General features: G+C 33.0%; 1 protein-coding gene and 1 long non-coding RNA gene across 2 annotated transcripts in view; one reads left to right on the top strand and one right to left on the bottom strand.

Annotated features, from left to right (window-relative positions):
• The window catches only part of LOC127865349 (uncharacterized), a 151,652-nt gene that overhangs the window by 59,943 nt on the left and 71,624 nt on the right, over nucleotides 1–20,085 (top strand). The window lies entirely within an intron of this gene.
• LOC127864416 (uncharacterized) lies at nucleotides 1,526–2,272 on the bottom strand. The gene is made up of 3 exons (XR_008041902.1): nucleotides 2,138–2,272; nucleotides 1,843–1,904; nucleotides 1,526–1,602 (listed from the first exon to the last, which is right to left on the bottom strand). It is a non-coding gene; the product is annotated as an uncharacterized LOC127864416 (long non-coding RNA).

Below are 20,085 nucleotides of genomic sequence, written 5' to 3'. Positions count from 1 at the left end.
AAAAGTTGCTGTTGCATTGTTATTTAAGTTTTCTTCAATTGGGATATTTTTTGACAGCAATTGGGAAATTTGTAGTTTTTTCCTTACTGGAAAAATGCCATTGTTCGGTACTTTATAATAAAAAAAATTGCTGCAATGGTACCAGTAATGTAGTATGTCAGGTTGTGAAAATAGTATTGGTATGTCTTATGTTAGACTGTGACAATAATACCTGTACATAGCATGTTAGACTGTGAAAATGGTACCAGTAAGTAGCAGTTCAGACTTTGACAATGGTACCAGTACGGAGCATGTCAGGTACTAGTACGTAGCATGTCAGACTGTTACAATTATATCAGTACGTAGCATGTCTGATGGTGACAATGGTACCAGTGCTTAGCATCTAAGACTATGATTATGGTACCAGTACGTGGCATGTCAGACTGTGACAATGGTACCAGTACGTAGCATGTCAGACTGTTACAATTATACCAGTTTTAAGCATGTGAGACTGTAACAATTGTGTCACTTCGTAGCTTGTCAGACTGTTACAATTACACTTCAACACCGTTATTTCGAAGTCGTCGGGACCGTTAAAAAAACTTCGGATTAACGATAATTCGAAATAAACATTTGACAAAAGACTTCTTTGATTCTGTAAAAAATGAAACGTTGTGGAATTCACATGGTCCGGTTACACGCTTACTGAAAGCGTAAACTAGTCAGATAGCAATAGATTTCCACTTGTAACAAACGGAGGAATAAAACGATTATTTTTCTTGTTTTTATTTTTGTCTTATTACAGAACATATAAAATATAATGAATAGCACAAATTATCAGACATACATACATATTAATACATTTTCTGAAATTAATTAACATTTTTTTAACTAATACGCGATGTCTCTCTGAACACCGGTGTTCGCGCAGACGACAAAGGTGTAATTATTGGCTTTTGACGAGCCACGACAAAGGTGTGAAATTAAGCTCAGTATTTTGCAGTTTTTACTTCGGATTAAAGATTGTTAATAAGGTGCGAATTATAGTGTTGGGACCGACTGAATCACTTCGAATTAACGATTTCTTCGGTTTAACGAAGTTCGGATTAACAATAAAATTTAACATTAAACAAAGAAGAACCAGTATCGGGACCCGAAAAATACTTCGAAATAACGGTGACTTCGGATTATCGGTGTTCGAAATAACGATGTTGAAGTGTACCAGTATGTAGCATGTGAGAATTTGACAATGGTACCAGTGCGTAGCGTCTGATACTCTGACAATCGTACCAGTACGTAGCATGTCAGACTGTTACAACGGTAACAGTCTGTAGCATGTAAGACTGTTACAATTATACCAGTATGTAGCATCTCAGACTGTAACAATGGTACCAGTACGTAGCATCTGTCAGACTGTGACACTGGTACCATTACGTAGCATGTCAGACTGTTACAATGGTACCAGTCCTTAGCATGTCAGACTGTTACTATAACTTTGTGGTTATTTTGCTACCTAACCACACAGGAGGAAGATAACTCAAGACTGTCTAGTTTTACGTTTCAATATAATTAGAATATTTGATTCACAGATAACTCAAGAGCATCAAACGTCAAGGCTCCAATCTGTAAAATATACAAATACACATATTAAGACATATGATTAATAATAATTACTATATTATTATTAATATAAATATCCTTGAATTAATAATAACATTTATAATATGTCTTGTTCTAGTGGCTTTACAATTGCACCTGAACCTTAAACATTATTTTGCAATACAAATAATAACAAACATACAAAGCAACAAACATATCACATGACAAGAACATTGCATAGTACACAACACACAGTTTAATTACCAATTTGTGGAACTGAATGGATTTCACTCCCTTGCTCCTTCTTCCCACGCTTTCTGTGACTGCTGCAAGTTAATCATGCACACACATTATTAAGTGCATTTATTAGTAATGAGTTAAAACAATTCAAGATATTAAAATATCAAAAGAAAGAATTGTATCCATTGTGCAACCATTTCAACAACCGCGAAAATATATGACTCAACATTAACAACATGTCAACTCCTTCTTTAAATACAATTGAAACAGTAACAATGGATTGAATGCAGTTTAATACAACCAAATACAACATACTAACCAGTAGAAGTCCTGATTAACCATGTATTACTCAAAATATTACACAAAGAAAACCTCTTTCTTTGTCCAACAGTTTCCCTCCAAAGACTGACAAAACCATTCCCCAATAGTAAGAGAACTGACCACAAGAAATAGGTTACACATAAGTAAAATAGGGTTAAAAACCACTTGGGTACATTACAATTGTACCAGTACCTAGCATCTGAGACTGTGACAATAGTACTAGTAGGTAGCATTTGAGACTGTGACAATGGTACCAGTGCTTAGCATCTGTGACTGTGATAATGGTACCAGTATGTGGCATGCCAGACAGTGACACTGGTACCAGTACATAGCATGTCACACGGTTAAAATTATACCAGTATACCTTAGAAGCAAGTGAGACTGTGACAATGGCACCAGTACATAGCATGCCAGACTGTGAAAATGGTACTGATATGTATAATGTTAGACTGTGACAATCATACCAGTATGTAGCATGTCAGACTGTGAAAATTTTATCAGACAGTGTGTATCATGTGAGACTGTGACAATTTAACCAGTACGTAGCTTGCCAGATTGTGACAATTACAGTACACTCCACGCGTTTTCCCCAATTTCGCTCCATACTCCGTGGTGATTGACCTGGAGTGAGATTAAGAAAATCCTGCCAGACGCGGCGTTTGCATTATTTTGGACGCGGCGGTCAACGATCGGCAAAACTGATAAGCCGACGTGGCGGCTCTCGGCGTTGGCAACGCGGGGGAAACTCCGCGTTTTACGAGATAACGATCAATTTAATTTTGTTTGACTTCCTGATATTCAAATAGTAGTATAATATTTACAATAAAAAAAAACAGCCAAGATAGATCGATCCCGACGTGGTTGTAGAAGTAGTTGTTGTTGTATAGAAAACTCATTGATTTACGACAAACAAAACGTCGTCTTTTAACTAATACTTACCAATTAATATAAACACAGTTTGCAACATTGTTTTTATTTTGATAATTAAATCCAAAGTTTTCATGTTAGCAGGTGATTTTCTATACTGAACATGTAAACAAATGACCAAGGACCCTAAAAATCTCGCAAATCTGTGAGAATCGACAGTTTGACGTAATCAAAGAAAAGCCGCTTCCTGTCTAAAGGCATAACTTACTCAAGTAAACACGTTCAACGAATGCATAAGGAATGGTTTTAATTGTCGGAACAAAGTCAATTCTCTGCTCGCTAATGCATTTATTTTCTCTTTGAAGTTACGTTATTCCATTGATTACTAAAAGAAGGTGGTAACTATTGAGTTAATAGTTGCATTTAATATTCACAGTTGTATTCTTGTTGCATCAACATTCAAAACAATGTTTACCAGTAATTATGGACCAAATCGGCAGAGTGACATTCACACATGTTAATCCCTTTTGTCAAAACACCGCAGACAGCAGTCTACACAATAGGTCAGTAGACAAGCTTTGCGTGTTTTCATAACGTCAAACACTTAAAATCCAGTTCCGCCCAGATGTCTTCTTTAATCAGTTTACAGTACAATTACTGTTAAAATAATTACTCTACTAAAATACCATAACGATAAAGATTCGGCGTGTATGATTTGAAATTATTTTGGAGGAAATATCAACTTATTCGCGATATAATTTTGTTAAAAAAGACCAAAGAAACTTTTAACCGCAATCAACAAAATTCAATGTTCTCTGCGCTTTAAAGTTTGTATAAAAAAAATCAATACACACACGCTTTGCAGGAGTATACCTTGTACATTGCAGTATAATTTTCGCGCGCTTTTGTCGGGAAATATACATGATGACTGTATATTGGAAGCATTTGTAAACGTTGTGTTAACATTAAAAATCGTAGTGTGTTTCGGATTACTAATAATTATTCTCATTTGGAAATTTTATGGAACATTTATTCTTTTCTTATATGTATTATGATTTAAATATTAATTTGTCAAATGTCTTATATTCATTCATATTGAAGACGTACCTGTGAATTAAAAAACATAATTTTTATACGTATTAATTTTCTATACAATTATCTTTTTTATACATGTACTACAGTATTTAAACAATTTATTATAACAATGTTTTTATTTTTTGGCATGCCCAGTAGCACACTGCTAACGCGGCATGTCAAATTGTGACAATGGTACCAGTATAATAGAATGTCAGACTGCGACAATGGTACCAGTATGTCTCCCATCAAACTGAGACAATTGTACCAGTACATAGACTGAGACAATGGTACTAGTTTGTAGCAGGTCAGACGTTGACACTGGTACCAGTGCGTAACATGTCAGACTGAGACACTTATAATAATGATGCTCAAAAGGTATTGCTTGAATGTGAATAGCTTAACATGTGCTCTATCCAAAAAAAACGTAAGCCACCAAAAAAATAACATGGTGGCCTTTTTTTTCAAAAATGGCGGCCGCATAATTGTGTATACAATTTTTATTGAAAATCAAGGTATTTGCACTCGGAGACTAATGAAAACAAACATTATTCAGGTTGCTTTGTTGTTAAGAATGTTTAAAATATACAATTTATTCTTCTTTGACATTTAGATGTGAAATATTGTACATTTGTATGGAAATTGTCGCAATTTGCACAATAATTGTGAACCACATATGTACGTTTATATCACAATAAAGTTATAATATAAAGTCAACACACACACATGTATGGCACACATAAACATCTGTGTTAAAACATGTTGAATAAATAAGTATATATAGCATTTAAAAAAAACTATTTTATACCCAGGGGTGCGCTTATTATGGATTTATTGGTATCAATTGTTGGACAGTACCTTCCAAAAAATAAAAATAATACAATATAAACCATAATCATCACTTTTGTCATTAAGACTAGTTTGAACTTGATTATTAATAATAGTTTATTGTAAATCTAGAGGTGCAACATCATTACTTGAAGACTTATACTTATTGACTCTAAGTTATGTGTGACAGGGGTGGCGAAATCAAATGTCCGAGTTGCCTGAGTCGTACATTTGCTTGTCTGGGCAACTGATTTTTTTCAATTAAGTTGTCCGTGGACAACAAGTTTTTTAAAGTCGCGTCAAGGTATACAAAATTACATTGTATTAAAGCCGTAATTAAGTTTTACAAAACCGGATGTTGACACGCGATTACATTGTCAGTGCTATTTGCGGAGCAATCAAGCTAAAATACGTGCACTTTCCTGCGCAGTGATCTCCTTTATTCTATAAGAGATCGGGAGCATGCCGCATTTTCACCATTCGGCCCAACTTTTAGACAGTGTACAGATTGGTTTCGTTATTTTTACAATCAGACGGAAATAAAAAGTGTCAATCTAAGATAATCAAAACACGGTCTACCTTGTTATTTAACCCTTTCCTTGACAGGTACGCGTTTCTACGACCCTATCTATTCCCTGTCAAATACGCGTATCTACGCCTGTATCGATTCCCTGTTATCTACGCATTTCTACTACCCTATCTATTACCTGATATATACGCGTTTTTACGCGGCACGATTTAATTTGCTATTTAAATGCTTAAAATGACGTTTTAAGTGTAACAGAAATGCATATACACCTGCGTTCATCATTTTTCTAAACTGTCAAGTAAACATCCGGTAATGTTGCTATTTAAAGTTATGATGCAATTGGCGACCAATCAAGACGAGGGTTTACCATTTGACATGCGTAAATCACGTTCCGGGATGTGCGCGCTTCAGGCATTTCGTAATGTCCTAAAATAACTGCTATTCTCGAACCGTTTTTAATTTGGACATTTTCCGAAAACGTATTAATAACTCGTTAAAAATTTCGCAAAAATAAACACGTTCCATAGGGATATAATATCATTTGGTTGTAAATCGATTTCATTCTTATTGTTGTTTGATTCCATTATATCGTAAATGTTTGTTTCCGAGATCATATACGAGAATTACATTGGTATGTTTAATGTTATCGATATGTTTAATGGCATATACACTAAAATGTTTTTACAAACGACACGTGCTTATCTAAAATTTGCGTTTCGTAATACACAGGATATTGGATTATCGGTGCTTGATTGGGCAATAAAACAAAGACGCAGTCGGCGGTCTTCAATATGCCTTTGAACTGACCAATAATAATTAATAGCGCACGTGCTAATCTAACATTTAGGGATAAGAAACACGGGTTCTAGACACTTTGAATAAACATGTTTACCGGACGCAGCAGTAGTCTTCATATGACATTGGCGCGCGTGCCATGTTACCTCGGCATTTTGTAATTTGGTACACGAATACACGGGTTTGTCGGCGACTTCTGGGTTGTAAAGTTATATGTCGGCGATCAGATAAACTGGAGTATTTGATAATAAAGTAGCCGCTTAAAATTGGAATTTTGCAAATAAATACACGAACTGAAGACTTATTGAAGACGCCGACATGGCCGGATTTCGATCGGTAATAAAATGCAAAATGCAAATTAATTATATGAATATTCATGGCACATTATGCAACATCCAATTAAATTGTTACCGGTATCTATAAATATTTATAAATCATTTGGTGAATTAATGTAATAGAAATACCAATTATCGTACGAATTTTATAAGAAATAATACAATTGATTTTGAAAATGCATGAAGTTGTTTGAGAAACTCTGTGTTTTTCTATAGTTATTTATAAGAATTTACATAAATTTTGAGGCTTGCAGAATGAATTTATAAAATAAAAAAATCTTCAAGAAAGAAGAATTGTAGTTAGGAAAGTAAGAAAAAAAATTAATATTCCAAAATGTAATTATTTGTATTTGATTCAACCACGGATTCTAGATTACACGGATAAGAAACGGGACCGTTACGCCAAATATCTTGTCGTGTCTAAGTCACGTGACCGTGTCGTAACTATCGATCTTTTATTGAAGCGCCGAGGTTATAAATTTGATGTACTCACTCACGTATTTTGTTAAATTATAGTTTCATTTCTAGGCCGATTTTGACAAATTATATATCATTAGAAAGCTAACGTAACGTAGTTTTCAGATATATCATTATATATTGAGTTTTTCTTCTGATTTCGGCAGCCCGGCGAGTTATAACTTTAACTTTTGCAAATAACATACCGTTTTGGAGTTTTAGAATCTAGATTTACGGTTGACATGTTCGTACTTTATACCGATTTGTAGCGTTTATATTTGGAGTTCAGTTTTAAAAATAACATCTTGCTTAGGAGAATAGAATTCTGTATACGATAGAAAAAAAAATTGTTTAAAAATTTAAGTAATTAAGGAATGAAGGCGGGAAAATGTAGCGCGCGTTCCTAACGCTCTGAACTGATGCTACGGTCTTGGCGATTATGCTTTTGTTTAGATACCGGCCATTGAATTTCCTTTGCCATGATTATTATATTTTTTATGAAATATATTGAAATATTTTGTTCTAGAGACATATCCATAAAGCTAAGTATTAATGAAGCTTAATAAATTTACGATTTCAGCTCTTGATTATAACACAGAAAGGGTGTTAATTTTATGATGAAACAGCGTATACAAATGTATAGCGGACCCTCTTGATATTTTTCGGCTTTGCATACTTCAAATATAATGGGTGTCAAAACATTCATCGTTTGTTGTTTATTATCAAAAAGGTAATTATGTAAAATTATATGAAAGGTTATTAACCATAAATTATAAATTAATTAAAATTATTTAAAGATTCTTGAAAATCACGGTCAACTGTCTATGCATGTATATTGAAATATCTTTATAAGTTAACAGAGTTATAAATATATAGAATTCTAAATTAAAACACTGTATTAAATGTATTTTTCGGAAAGATTATTCATACACTCTTTATAGGACTACGAAATGACGGAGTTTTTTTACCGGTACCCGCTAAATACGTTAAATGTTAAGTATTAGATTTTTTAAATGTTTAAAATGTACATGTATAGGTATTAAGCACTTATAATTATTGTGATTTAGCTGGCTGACATCTATACAGTATTTAGTTTATGGCAATCTGTATGGGCAGATGACTATAAATTAGGGATGTCAACGAATATCCGAATATCCGAATATTCGGTCCCGGACCGAATATTCGGATACTATTTTCCGAGTCGAATATTCGGAAGAAAAAAATAAAAAAATCGAGTAATTTCAAAGACTTTGTATTCGTGAAATTTGCTTCAAACATTGTAAAAAAAGTTGTTCCTCGTGTCATAATGTTTAGTCCGGTAGGCGCGATAATGCGTCGCTATGGTGATGACAGTATACCGGTCATAAATCCCGCTAATTGCCTAACAAAGACAGTCACTTTGTGTCAAAATTATGATAGGTGCGAATCGCATCGGCAATCAAAACACCGACCTGCACTTGATCCAATGACTCAAATTCAGTTTATATGATCACAGATTAAATGAGTAAAGGAAGTGCCGACTTGGTGTAAAAAACAAAATAAGATTGTATGGTTATAATCACGTTGTCAAATAAAAAACGCTTTTTGAAAATAATTTACTCAACCTCTTATGAGTATTTGCGTATCGTATGGTCCAAACTTTAATTAATTACTCAATATTCAATCAGGTATTATACTTAAAGAAATGTGCTTGGTATTTCGCCCATATATCATTTGCTTATGAAAATGGAGCCAAACGCTAAACCTCTTGACTGGTGGAAACGTCACGAGAGCGAATTTCCGAAAGTCGCTTATGTTTTAAGAAGTGTTCTTTCTGTACCTGCAACTTCTGTGCCATCTGAGCGCATATTCTCAACCACTGGATTGCTCATCAATAAACTAAGAAATAGACTCGCCAGTGATTTTGTCGAAGTAATCGTGTTTTTAAATAAGAACAATGTTCATGTGCCCAGTGAAGCCGATTCGTGTGACTTTTAAATGTGGCAACGGTGTTTTGTTTGCACGTGTTCGCTATGTAAATAATACGTTTAAGTTCAGATTAAATTATTTATAGATCTGTTTTGTACTCATGTAAATATTATGTTTCTCATTCTATTGTTGATGTACCATATTAAAGCACGTGTTCACTATGTAAATACTATGTGTAAGTTCGGCTTAAATTATTTATAGATCTAACTGTTTTGTCATGTAATTGTTTTGTCGTCATGTAAATATAACAGTTTAAAAACAGTTTTCGTCATTCAATTTTAACAATAAGCGACGGCAATGCTGTGTCAATATTTATTCACTTCAGGTAAACTTCCGGTAAAAACGAAAGTAGAATTCATGGAGTAATGGTACGGTAAACAAAGTTGATTTTTTTCCAACAGATGTTGACCGAATATCCGAATATTCGTTCGGAAGGATGACCGAATATTCGAATACCCAAATCGGTATTCGTTGCCATCCCTACTATAAATGTTTTCAATACGCTACATATCTCATAAACGCAAAATTGAGTATTGGGCGTTACATTACTCCAAGAAATGACCACTAATACCACGAGAAGACATGGAGGTATCATAAAAAGTGTAATCTGACCAGACATTGCCACCTGTGGTTAGGGACCAATATACAAGTATAGGTCCCTGCTGTGGCGTATGACACCATAGTGTTATTTAGTATTGGTCGGCACAGTATCTGATCATAACGAGATAATTGGTTTGTGCTGAACACAGGGGCAATAAAACCACAGATCTATCAATAAACAAGATTATTGAGATATCTTTTTTTGAACACCGCGATAAAAATGCTCAAACCATGGACTCTAGAATACACGGATAAGAAACATGGCAACATTCTCAGAATCATCACTGCTATATGTGTAATCACCTAACAATTCGTCTAAAAATAATTTATATATTTGAGTTGAAGACGATGTACTGTTGTTTAAATCTGAATAAACTATCTGTCTGCCTGTCTAAATCCAAGCCGTCATCGTCCCGGTGAAAAAATCTGATTTTCAATAGTTGGACATGATGCCCTGATGTCAAAATACGAAATGACCCGCGTAACACGGACCGTGATTTTCAAGAATCTTTAATAAATTGATAATTTAAGGTAAATAACATTTCAAATAATTATACATAATTACCTTGTTGATAATAAACAGCAAACGATGAATGTTTTTGACACCCATTTTATTTCAAGTATGCATGCAAAGCCGAATAATATCGAGAGGGTCCGCTATATACGCTGTTTCATCATAAATTTTACAACCTTTCTGTGTTATAAACAAGAGCTGAAATCGTTAATTTATTAAGATTCATTTATAATAAGCTTTATTGATATGTTTCGTGAACAAAATACTACAATATATTCCATAAAAAATATAATAAGATGGCAAAAGAAATTCAATGGCCGATTTCTAAACAAAAGCATAATCGCCAAGACCGTAGCATCAGTTCAGTGCGTTAGGAACGCGCGCTACATTTTCCCGCCTTCATTCCTTAATTACTTTGGTTTTTAAACAAAAAATTTTTCTATCGTATACAGAATTCTTTTCTCCTAAGCAAGATGTAATTTTTAAAACTGAACTCCAAATATAAACGCTACAAATTGGTATTAAGTACGAACATGTCAACCGTAAATCTAGATTCTAAAACTCCAAAACGGTATGATATTTGCAAAAGTTAAAGTTATAACTCGCCGGGCTGTCGAAATCAGAAGAAAAACTTAATATATATTGATATATCTGTTTACTGCGTAACGTAAGCTTTCTAATGATATATAATTTGTCAAAATCGGCCGAGAAATGAAACTATAATTTAACAAAAGACGTGAGTGGGTACATCAAAATGTATAACCTCGGCGCTTCGCTGTACGCTAATCGTAAAAGATCGATAGCCACGACACGTTAAAACGCGCGGTGGTAAAACATAAAATTTGTATTTCTTGTGTTTAACTCGCTATAAATCCATTAATAACAACAGGAATATACTAAAAGTTATATTTTTTTGAAAGAGGAATTAATAAGCAACAAGATAACGTATAAACCAATAAAATCGGATGAATAGTTTTTGCATAAGATTGAATTTACTAAAGTAAGGGTCAAATACTCGATTCATCTCCTGTCAATATACACTCCGTGATTCAACACACCAACTTTGCAAAGTTTCTATATGAGCTGGAAAGAGATTTGCATTTAAACCCAGTAAAACACACAGCGGTCAACTTAACATGACTATAACTGATGAATAAAATAATGTAGAAACATAAGTTTACACCACAGGAAAGGAAATTTTATTAGCTAAAACTTTTATATTGAGTGTTTTTCAATAATATTTCAACTTTTATGAGAAAATCAGGTTTAAAGGCAATGACGGTTGCGTTTCCAAAGAGGTAGATTTGCATTGAAACGCAGTAAAACACACAACGGTCAACTTTGCATGACTATAACTGACCAATAAATTAAGGTAGAAACATACAGTTTACACCACAGGAAAGGTAATTTTATTAGCTTAAACTTTCATATTGTGTATTTTTCAATAATATTTCAATTTTGATGAGAATATCAGGTTCAAAACCAATGAGGGTCATAAAACAGCGTTTTTCCAATAATGCCTGTAAAGATGGGGTACTGATATTGATAAGATGGTCAGCAGGCAGCTAGGTCTTGTGGTAACTGGAGAGGCTTATATTGGCTAAATGGCTGTCAAGGAAAGGGTTAAAACGACTTTAATGGTAAAGATGAAACTTTTTTTTTTAATCTTCAACAACGGAGCAGAAACCCGAAGCTTTGAGCAGCCCACCTCCCAAAAAACTAAGAAAGATTATGATAAAAAATATGATCTAAGTAAACGCACCAGAACTTTTTAAGAAACTTGGGTAACAGATTTTCAATGGTTACCAGTTTATATAATCAAATTGCTACCAGTAGCCGAGCCTCAGTCTGAAGAGGTCCACATATTGGACTAGTTTAATTTGTTAAGATTACAATATACTTATGTTCAGCACATGTTTTAATAACACAAGCTTCGCAAGATTTAAAGTTTGAGAAAGTCTTTATATTGTTTATAATATACTGCTATAATGAATGTACCATTGAAATACAATTATAAACAAAACAAGCAAATCATACTCATTTTGATATATTCCACACTTTTAAACATTAATCAATAAATGCGTTTATAATTTATATAAACATTAACGGACAAGTGTAGTTCAGCAACGGACAAGTTAAATTTCCTGAATGGTTGTCCGTGGACAAGTATAGTTTTTTGAGATTTCGCCACCCCTGTGTGATCAATATTGTTTAATGACTTTTAATTGAGTTTGAAATACTAGCAGGGTTATTCATTCTCTCCTTATAATGTATATGAACTTTCTTTATTCACATATATTGTTTAAGGATCGTTGGGTGTTTTACATGTTCTATGGTATGATTAAACGTATGATCTTATTAAGACATTTATTAGCACTTTATTGTAATTGGTACTGTTTACATACGCACTACAATCAATGCAGAGTATGAAAACTCATAGTCCGAAGATTGCTTTATATTGAATATGTAACTTGACTGATAAAATGGCAATCTACATTGCAACTATCTTAGTTTGAGATAATTACATGATGTACTCGTCAATAGACTGTATCAAGATAAATTTGGATAAAACCCCAAACACGTGTTGTTGACGTCCTAGCATTTGACCTGTATATGCATATCAGGTGATTTGACAACATGCGATCATTCATGTGATGAGGTGACCTAAAGATAAGATAATTCAAATAGTATCTGTGTTTAAGATATTTCATTTATAGAACGCGGGATGATAAAATCAAGGTGTCCTTTTCTATAATATGTGATATTCAGATAAAGAGTGCAAGCTATTAGCCAAGTCAGCATTTAATGTTGTGCATGGAAATTCAATTGTTTCATTGATTTGCAGTATACAAATGACACGCTGACCCCAAAATATAAAACCTAGTGAAAAAGTTAAAAATAACGTTATGACTCAATTTTCATGAACTTGCAGTAAGGATAATTGTTACATTACTTTTCAGTCAAGGTCTAGTATTGTGCTATTTGCGAAAACAAAACCATATTTTTCAAAACTAAACATATTTTAATCAATCGATGTAAACAAGAGTTTATTTAGATTTATTGACCTTGAATGAAGTGTCCTCAAATGTGTCAATCGCATCTTGTGAGTGATAGGTGACACGCTTGATTCAATCATCACTGGATACTTCTAGGTAGCAATTAGCTGCTGATAATATCAGCTTGATATACAGAAAACATACCTATGATAGTAGATTCGTGTATTTCAATACATTTAAATAAACATGTGTTGTAACGTTTAGTTGTGTCTTAAAAGACTGAAAGGAGGTATGATTCTTGAACTTCCGTAAAAATACTCTACATCAATATAATATGTTTGTGATTTTCTAATATCTTCAATACCGTTCACGTAGTTGTTCACAAACAAATGGAAATAATAACTACAAATGAAAAAAATATACGTACTGAGGTACCAGTAAACCTATTGTAAATACTTGTAAATTAAAGAAATTGAAGAGGTGTGATCACAAAAAAGTCACAGGGGGCCAAAGTACGTTGATAGACTCTGGAAAAGTGACATGCATAACTTAGTGACAAATCTTTAAAAACAGACATAATAATACACACACACTTAGTATTGCTAGTGGGACTGTTCAACACAAAATATATATACAAATCATATACCAAAATACCGCAAGTTGTTCCACAATTAATGAAACAAAGGCAATCAAAGGCGCATCACTGCATGTAACAATATATCATATTTGTCATTTGCAAACATGCACTCATCTTCTTCTGAATGCATATGACAGCAAAACGGGAAACCGTTTCATCTATTATAACCGCATACTTTGCAAGCTTATTGCTCATTTTTAATTCGTATCAATACCGACATTCGCAAAGTTTTATTAGAATTTATAAAAAAATGAATTCGCGTTGGTTATGCTTTTGCTTTTATATAACGGGTTCAGTGTTGCAAATTGCGATTCAGTACAATCTGGCATCTGCATATTGTAAAAAACGTTACATTAAAAACTTCTTCAATCATGAATATCGTTTAAAGAAATTCTCTGCATCACCCTATATTTTTCGCAAAACAAACATCCATTGATAAATATGTTCACACATGCACGCAGGCAATTAATAATGTGACCTGCACGCATGCAATTAATAATGTGAACTTCATTTAACTTCACTTCAAAGACGAACATGTCCTTCTGAGACTGAAACAATGAGTGTGTAATGGGAAAATGCCAATAATCATACCATCAGTGTGTTTATTTACAAGTATGGCCATCCTAGATACATCTTGTTGGTGTTCTGTATCAGTGTTGATTCCTAAAATTGAATGTCATAAACACAGTCAAAAAATAAAATATATAATCGTTCATAATCCGATTTTAAATCCAATCGGTTCATGCTTTCATTGATATTTGCATTTACAATCGCTATAAATAATAAAATATACAAAAAATGCATTCAAGTTGATATCAGTCTCAGTAAGGTTTTTAATTTCAAAATAAGATACAAAATTAGAGGAATCAAAGTTCATAGTTCTTAAGTTTGAAGTCATTATTGTCACACAAACTGAGGCTGGCTGTTGCAATATATATAACTCTAAGCTCTACAAGCGTTTATTGTCACATATACTAATACTCATGCCCAAAATACCCAAATAATACTAGTTTAAGATAAACCCAACTTGGACATCAAAACTGAGACCGGAAACGGCTGCCATCTTGAAAAAAAATCGAAGCCATCTTCTATTTTCGGGTGGCTCAAAGGTTTTATTAAAAACGCACATCAAACTTAGTTTTTATACCACATTGCATGTTTCTTTGCTGATTTTCTAAATTATTATATATACATATGTAAGCTGCCCAACTTGTTCACATGAACTGAGACCAGAAATGGCGGCTATCTTGTAACTGGACGCCATCTTGAATTTTTTTACTAAATATCAACCGTGTGTATCAAACTTAGTGTTTGTACCAAATGTCATGCTAAATTGAAGATTTGCACAATTTTTACGCACAGTTGCTTAAGATATACCCAACATGGCTGTATAGATTGAATCGGAAATGGCGGCCATCTTGAAAATGGCCGCCATTATGAGTTTTTGAGTGGCTAACGATTTCTATCCATAGTGCATATCAAACTGAGAGTTCATGCAAAATTTCATGCTTGCTTACAGATTTGCAAGATTTTTATGTTAATTCTCCTAGCTAATAATGGAAAGAATTGTTGATGCAATCAGTTTATGCAGAATTATGGCGGTTTGTCACTTTTCAGTATTGCTTAAAATAAATGTGCTGAAGACATTTAATTATGACACAGTAGTAGTGCTGCAACAATACGCCAAAACCCGTATTGCAATATATTGTCAGTTCAAAAACCCGTATTGCAATATATCGCAATATATTGCTAACTTGGACCAAAATTATATCTTGCCAATTACCCGATAATCCTGTATATTCCAGTTTTAAAGCAAATTTTGGTAAATATTTACTATACCGGTAAATGTGCTCAAGAATAACAAGAAACACAAACATTCGCAACTTTTTTTAAGTATCAAATACATTTTGGCATTTGTTACTATTTAAAGATGTGATGAAATAACGTCCAACCGGGGCGTTTTTTTTTCGCTGAACACGCTTAATTCATCTGACGTGATGTTCCCGTTTTTATACAACACAAAATACACCCATACTTTCCATGCCACGTTCTACATGTCTGTATAATTTTTGCGTGCTTTTTATTGAGACAAAGAATAAAGCACTTTTTATTTGACGCTATAATTTTTTATTGTCGCATTAGCATTAAAATTTTGAAGCGTATTTCCGAAATTTGGATTACAAATTCAATAATGCTCAATTCAGAATCGAATGAAACATTTACAGCTGTGCGCAATTAATTCAACAATAATCTGTTCAAAAGCAACGAACGAATGCTCCAATGTAACAACACTACTCCGTATAATATACTTTTCAGAATGCTATTTTTACGAAAAAAACTATTTACACTGCTTTGTTTTGTTTACCTTGTTATCATTATTTTGGATGGCTTTTCTGGACGAAATGTGAATGAATTTTTGTAAAATTTTCGTACCGGTATGATGAAAATCGTATCGCAATACAATATGCGGATTGCGTATTGCGATATATACCGATATACCGGTATATTGTTGCAGCACTACACAGTAGTCAGGGCCAGTATTCATAAAGCACCTAAGGTTTAAGGAGAAAATTTCCTTAGTTATCAAACAATTTTCCTAAGGTAAGGATTTTCTTAACTTTCGTATTCAAAACGTACCTTAGGTATCACCTAAGGTAAGATTTTACCTTAAATACTTAGGGGAAATTAATGTGTTTTCGTTTCTTAAATAATTCTTAAACTTGACCGTTCACTCAGAAATATTACTAATATTAGTAACATGACACTAGAAAGAGCTCGCAAAATGGCGGAACACGTTCACTGAACAAATGTGTAGTCAGAATAATTCGTAATATGTCACGTGGTGGATAGCTAATTAATAAAAAAAGTGCATAACGTACGATGTTTACGCTCCCGGATGTCGAAACAGTTGTCTCAAAATATCTGTATCGATTTTATGCTGTTGTTGTTGATCTCTTTTTCAATAACAAACGTATCACACATTTTCATGATTTTGACAAAACACCGAAGTAATGTAAATGCAGGAAAAGTTGAAAAAATGGCAAAGCAGAGAGCCCTGATTTTGTAATTCAAGAAACTGTCCTTTTCGCGAAATTGATGGGCGAGGACTATAGAAACTTTGGAATTTCCTGATATAAATTTGACTAACAGATTACGGTACCTGAGTCCTAAGTTTTGTTATTATGAAAATTCAATGATTTCTCAAAAAATAATAATTACCAATTGGCTTTGTTCTTTTGAATATGTATGTATATATATTATTGTCGATAATTTTATTCCTAAACTTTTTAACGTTATAATAAACAATATTTGAAGTGACTGCCTCACATAGCAAAAAATAAAATTAAGTATTTTATTCATACATAACTTTTTTGTTTAACTTGATAAAGGGATCATTCAGATGATCCATTTATTAGCTCGGATGTTTTCGGAGGAAACCCGAGGTATTGTCATAGCCAGCTCGTTGTTGTCGTGTCGTCCGCCGGCGTCGTGCTGAAACCTTGACATTTTGCTCTACAATCAAAGTGCTTCCTACTACAACTTTGAAACTTCATATGTAGATGCACCTTGATGAGTTCTACACACCACACCCATTTTTGGGTCAAAGGTCAAGGTCACTGTGACCTCTTAAAAAAAATCTGACAAGCTTTTGCAGCCGAGCGTGTCACCCGTTATGCGGTGCTCTTGTAATTGCATATATTGCATGCGTTTTCATATTGCTTATTATGAAGTTAGAGGAATCTATTTTGAGTTTAAGGTATGAAAGTTTAGTGCACAGAATAATTAAGTATATTATTTAATTTTTAATGAATTGAAATAATTGAATTTTTAATTGGTTAACAATAACATATTTAGGCAATGGTTGAATAAATGTTTCATCATTTCATGATGTAGTTCATTTGCACAAACATTTCGCCTACTGAATGTAATAAGTCATGTAACTGACATTTTTATACATTTGTATTTTTTTCCATTTTTGTGTGTATTAAGGTGACATACATCAACTGTTAAAATATTAAGTCAACCTCTTTGGTAAAAATAATGTTTTTATCAAATTTTCGAAATTGACATAAAAAACATATGTCATTTTCTGAATGTATAAAGTAGCGTAACTGACACTTTTTTAAATTTTCAGGAGAAGCAAAATATGTTTTATGTAAAACAATAAACATTTTTCCGTATTCAAATTTTCTGATCAGTATTATAATAACATTTGAAAAACGAAACAAAACTCCAAATTGATATGTCTTTTTTAAAACAATAAAAATATAAAGAAAGGAGCAGTTACCATAATCTCAACACTGAAATATTTTGAGCGCAAAAAATAACATAAGTGCCTTTAATGTATTTTGGAAAATGTCTGAAAATATGCATTCCTGAACAATTCACAAAATGTCAGTTACCCTAGATATTACATTCAGTAGAAGTTTTATCAAAAGCAATATAAAACAACAGCTGTGTTTGTCAGAAAAAATGCCCCCTACTGCTCCTTTTTTATACCTTTGACCTTGAAGCATGACCTTGACTTTTCACCACTCAAAATGTGCAGGTCTATGAGATACACATGCATGCCAAATATGAAGTTGCTATCTTCAATATTGCAAAAATTATCAAACTTAACCAACTTTAAAGTTTTAATGGGACAAAATGACAGACAGAATGACAGACAGGCCAAAAACAATATACCCCCTCTTCTTCGAAGAAGGGGGCATAAAAACAAGATTTAACATATTCTGATAGTGATATTAAATATAGAAAGTCACAATTTTATGAAAAATTGAGGATACATGTTTATGTTTGGCACTGTGTTGTATGTAATGCGAGATTTCATGCTCGATAAAGAAAGCCAATGAAATTGAACAAAAGTGTGAATATCTCATTGCAAAATAACATGGACAATTTCAAGCGCATGCTTTAAAACTGTCAAAAGGAGTGTTTTCTTTGACCTTTTTCATTATATTTTTTCTCACCTTTTTCCGTGTATAGATTTATTATTCACCCAAAATATAAGACTGGGCCCTTTCCTCAAGTAAAAAAAGTACAACTTAAAACACTGTAGTAAATGTTGATACATTTTTTAAATAAAATGTTACAAGTATGAAATGGAATCTATAAAGCTTGCCATTATGACCAAATAAATTTGCCATAATCATTTGGCAATCAAAATAATAAAATTCAACATTAAATTGTTTACATATTTCAATATTTACTTTAATAAAGATTACATGTACATATAAATGCAGTTCTTCCAACACAATCCGTTTTATTAAAAAGCAATGATAGATATATGTGCATTTCATTTTTATGCCCCCGGTAGGGTGGCATATAGTGATCACACTGTCCGTCAGTCTGTCCATCTGAAATTCCGTCACATTTTGCGTTTAGGTTTTGCGTTTAGGTTTCGAAAAATGTGGAAAAAGGGGGCATATGTCATCCTACGGTGACAAGCCTTGTTCTTTGTGATCATTATTTGAATAAGTAAGTTTAAACCTATTTTTTTTGCAGACACATTCATAAACAGCTATTTCAAATACTGTTAATTCTTGATATGCACACAAAAGCAATATTATTTACAAACACACTATCAGACAACTGAATTGTTTACATTTAAGTGTGCTACAAATATACACTGTCAGTTTTATGGTTTTTGTGTATAATGTGTTAAAATATATCATAAATTATTTACACATGGATCTAGATCACATAAACTTGTGTAAAATATGGATGATTGAACCTGTGGTGTTATCAATATTTACCATCTTTCAATAAACTGTATAGACGAGTTAACGCGTGACGTCACACGCACCTGCAAAGTTTAGACTCCGCCCACTGGTTGGCAAAAAGAGGTGGAATTCTTATAAGCGCATATAGAGAAGGTTGACATTATCATCGTTTTTATTGATACTCATGAACTGTATCAAATATAATTTTACTATTTATGTCTGAATAAAACATAAGCATGCGTGGAAATTCATTTTTGGAACGATTATATTGTTGTTATTATTTGTGTTTACTAAAAACGAGCTATGGAGTGGAACGTACACTATCTACGAGCTCGTTATGTGGTTACCACAAAAATCTCTACTAAACGCATCTTCACGTCCATTTTAGATACAAAATTTCAAAAATGGAAATTCTTTTAGAATAAATTAAATTTAATGAAAAAACACAAATAAGGATGAAAACAAACATCAAATAGATCGCTTTTTGTGCGCAACATATAGTAACTGATTTTAATCTTAATATATCTGTACAGACTTACCTTGTTACACAACAAATAAATTAATAAATCTCATTGTTTTATTTAATTGTGCACACCAATTTTGACACTATTATCTCGTTATGAT

The sequence above is a fragment of the Dreissena polymorpha genome, chromosome 1 (genome assembly GCF_020536995.1).
Source record: "Dreissena polymorpha isolate Duluth1 chromosome 1, UMN_Dpol_1.0, whole genome shotgun sequence".
Taxonomy (NCBI): Eukaryota; Metazoa; Mollusca; class Bivalvia; order Myida; family Dreissenidae; genus Dreissena; species Dreissena polymorpha.
This window is presented reverse-complemented; position numbering and strand designations above follow the sequence as displayed.